This window comes from Rutidosis leptorrhynchoides, chromosome 4 (genome assembly GCF_046630445.1).
Source record: "Rutidosis leptorrhynchoides isolate AG116_Rl617_1_P2 chromosome 4, CSIRO_AGI_Rlap_v1, whole genome shotgun sequence".
Taxonomy (NCBI): domain Eukaryota; kingdom Viridiplantae; phylum Streptophyta; class Magnoliopsida; order Asterales; family Asteraceae; genus Rutidosis; species Rutidosis leptorrhynchoides.
In genome coordinates this window covers 613,264,622-613,268,923 of record NC_092336.1, presented here as the reverse complement: position 1 = coordinate 613,268,923, position 4,302 = coordinate 613,264,622, and the positions used below count along the sequence as shown (strand labels likewise).

At 38.4% G+C, this 4,302-nt stretch overlaps 1 pseudogene; it reads left to right on the top strand.

Annotated features, from left to right (window-relative positions):
* Window positions 1-36: 36 nt before the first annotated feature.
* Window positions 37-1,728, top strand: LOC139843030 (organic cation/carnitine transporter 7-like; annotated as a pseudogene).
* The last annotated feature ends 2,574 nt before the right edge of the window (window positions 1,729-4,302 follow it).

The following is a 4,302-nucleotide window of genomic DNA, read 5'->3' as shown; positions in this document are numbered from 1 at the left end:
GTTCTGATATTACTTTTTGTTTACTCTGCTTGTTAAATGGGTGATCAAGAAAATGTATATACATTAGATGATGCACTTTCTACAATTGGATTTGGGAAGCTCCAAATAATCATTTTCGCATATGCTGGACTTGGTTGGATAGCCGACACAATGGAAATGATGCTTTTGTCGTTTATAGGACCCGCCGTTCAGCCGGAGTGGGGCCTATCTTCAAATGAAGAGAGCTTGATTTCAATTGTGGCTTTTGGAGGAATGCTCGTTGGAGCGTATTTGTGGGGTGCCATCTCTGATTCTTATGGCATAAAGTACGTCCCTCGATGAACGTAAATAATATCAATTCTTTTTATCATATTCTCATTTGCCCATTAATGCATAATTAGGAAGGGATTCCTCGGTGCAGCTATGATAACAAGTGTAGCAGGCTTCTCGGGTGCTTTTGCTCCGGATTACGCATCGTTGCTGGTGCTTCGTTGCATTGTTGGTGTTGGTGTTGGAGGTGGGCACGTGTTCACGTCATGGTTTATAGAGTTTGTCCCATTTTTCAAACAGAGGCTTTTGGATGGTTGGTTTGTCAACTTTTTGGACCGTTGCAACCATCATCGAGGCTTCACTTGCTTGGGCACGTATATACAATAACATCTTTGAGACAAAATATCACGAATGGTCCCTCTGGTTTGTATCAGATCCCACCGGTGGTCCTAGTATACTTTTTCCGGTCAAGGATGGTCACTGTGATTTGCATTTGAATCACCGATGGTCCCTATGGTTTGCATTTTTTCGTCAAGGATGATCCATGTGGATATGCACCATATCATCGGTGATTCAAAGTTTAGACCACATGGACCATCCCGACGAAAAAAAAAGTACAGGGACTACCGATGATTTATGATACAAACCAAATGGCAGAGGCGAAACCAGGATTGAGAAATGAGGGTGGCTTACTCGATAAACACATATTATATTATATTTATAATTTTTAAACTAATTTTTAAAACTGCTTGTAAATTATACGTGTCTTGAACAAATCGGCCAACTAATTTACAATTATTTGGACATAATAATACACTTAAGACTTGATCATTAAGGGAGGCTTATAATTATTTGGGCATAAAATACAATTAAGATTTGAACTTTATTCAAGCCTTGGAGGAGGCTGAGCACCTCTCTGTCCCCCTTGTCTCCGCCTCTGCCAAATGGACCATCTGTGATATATGTCCCTCTTTGCAGCCTTAAGCTGAGTCCAATTTGTAATCTTTTTGATTGCAATGGATCATGCCTAAATACGGCTGGAGGTGGCTACTTGGATTATCTGCAGTTCCATATCTTGTGGCACTAATATTTTATAGTTTCGTTCCCGAGTCTCCACGATACCTTTGTATGCAAGGAAGATTAATCGAGGCACAAAATATACTGGAAAAGGGTGCATCGCTTAACAAAAAAAAAAAAAAAAAAAAAAAAAAACTCCCAATCGGCCAACTTGTTTCTGATCAGATAAATCTTAAGGCGAATGATGGTCACTCGTATGAAACAACCGAGTTACTCTCTTCAATGTTAAATAAAACATGTGGTTCCCAAATAAAATCTCCATCTATTTTCATGCTTTTATCACCAATGTTGATCAAAACAACACTTCTCTTATGGTTCTTGCTTTCTCTGATTCTTTTAAACCCGCATCCCTCTTCTCCTTCAAAACTTTTTATTCGTGGATCTTCTACTGCCATTTTGTAGATCGATTGTGCAGCTCCTTTCCTCCGGCCACCGGCTTCTATCCGGTGGTCTTGAGTAACTCCTGTCTCGCCGATTTTCTGTTTTCTTTTTTTTTTCTTGCTCCGGCAAGCGGCGTGATGGGTGGCAAGAACAAGAAGAAATTTATGGCGACACCGGGCAGGGTGTTGCGCAATCGGAAAATTAGGGAAGCTCTTGATGAGCTTTCGAAGGAGAGGGAACCGGAGGTAGGCGAATCTAAGGAGGGAGAAGTCTCAGACACAGGTCGTAATCGATCTCTGGGAACAGACTTGGGAAGCCAATCGTACGATGTTAATACATCTGATTCTGAAAGTTCTGGTGTAAACAAGACTGACATGAAAGTGGCCAATACGCCTACAAGTGCTTCGGTGGATGATTTTAAACAGGATGAACATGTTAGCGTGCACTCAGGTGACTCATCTGATCATGAATCTATCCACAATGATTATGACTTTCCTCCTCTAGTCTCTTCGCCTAAGGGTTCGAAAGCTGAAACAGAAAAGGATCCTTCAGTTAAAGATACGAAGGGTGATGATGATACATATCCTAACAATGAAGGCTGTGATGATCACGAGGATGATACCGCAGCTGGTGTTCACATGAACAAGATCAAAGATAATCCAGGGACACAAACTGTTGATGATGGAAAGGATGTTCTTCATTCAAACCCTGTTCCTTCCTCTAATAATAACTCTCCTAGCAAGGGAGATGAAGGTTATAAACAAAATGATGATGCGGGGGTTGATGGTGGTCAAGAACAAAAATCCTACTCACAGGCTGCAGGAGGCTCAACTAATAATCAAAAGGTGAATTTTCGTTTCATTAACCAAATAGATCCTCAGTCAGATGATATGATGTGGTGTTACCGATGGAGTTTGTTAAAGTTGCAAACGATAAATATAAAAATACATTATATGGTTATTTTCTTGGTTAATAAAAACCCTAAACTATTTACAACTTTGATCTTAGTTAATTCATATTCATATTATAAACATGTTATATATAGGTAATTACATAAGAACAAACCTAGATCTACATGTAAAAAAAAGAAGATAAATGATGTGTGAAATCTAGTATATAAATTATCTTTGGAAATATGCCTGGTTAAAGATTACTACACACTTACGGGCAGTGTACCCGATCGTGCAATAGTATAAAAATGGTAATTCCAAGTATCGTTCCAAGGACAGTATTAACGTGAGAATTAAGTTTGCAAATAAAAGTAAACTAAGTTAAACTATGAAAATTGAAAGTACGAGATAGTTTGTTTTGCGGCTATTTAACGATTAGCCAAATCAAGATAGCTTTAAAAAGTAAAAGACAATATTTTTGTGTTTTTAAGTTTAAGTAAAAGAAATGCAGACTCAACGGAAAAGTAAAGATATTTGAATTCAATGGATAAAAGAATGTTCGCCTAGATATCCTATTCGCAGTGTTGGATGATTTGTTATTAAGCACTAGTTCTATTAATCAATGCACGCAATTACAGAGTCGGTTTACCCAGAGTTCTCTTTTAGCAAACACGTCAAACTAGGATTAATTGGCTTAGGGTTCCCTTTCACCAAATACCATCTTTCGTTTGTGACTTAGTAACTAGCTAATTATAAGATTAAGATTCAATTGGTTACGCGTTCGCTCCACACAATTCACCCCTATTTTGTTCAATTACGTTACCCGGTTTACCCCCTTGGTCCAGTAAGCACCCAATCGGTTAAGACAAATCAATTGGAAATTAGATCACTAAATTGAAACAGGGTTCCCTTTGTTCAAACAAGATTCACTAATCAACCTAGTAACAATAATCAATACCTACAAGAATGGTTCTTAATCAAAACTCATAATTATCATGCATCAATTAATAAAACATCAAGGTTTCATCCAAACACTTGCAAATATTCAGTCTAGACAAACATTAAAAGCTTAGCCTACAATCATGGCTAAAACCAAAATAACAATCAAAGAAATAGAGAAATTCATTGTTGATAACAAAAGAATAAACCTAATCAAAGATTGAATCCTGAAAGATAAACGAATCGAGACTTGTTCCCGGAATGATTGGTACCTTAGAATGACCTTGAAGATCCCCAAAAATCACCTAAGTTCGTCAAAAAGTGGCTGGAATTCGTCTGGATACGATAATGAATTATTTAGGGTTAAATTCGGGCCTTTTATACTTGCCAAAATGGCTGAACCGCCAGAGGTGTCGCGCCGCGACGTTATTGGTCGCGCCGCGGAGATACTCATAAAATAGTTACCTTCTTAACTCACTTTCTGATCTGGAAACTAGTACTATGTCGCGCCGCGAGGCCCCTTTCCGCGCCGCGACGATACACTGCGTCTGGTTCCTTCGACTTTTTACACTCTTTCTTCACTCAAAACCCAATATACCCGATAAATACTTAACGTTTTCATCCTCGGTGCGCCTTTAGCAATAACAAACTAACAAAACGCCTCATAAACTCCATAAAACACCACGTTTCAACACTTGTAACGACCCGGATTTTTCCGATCATTTTATACCTATGAGATTAATATTTACATAAATTAAACCTTACC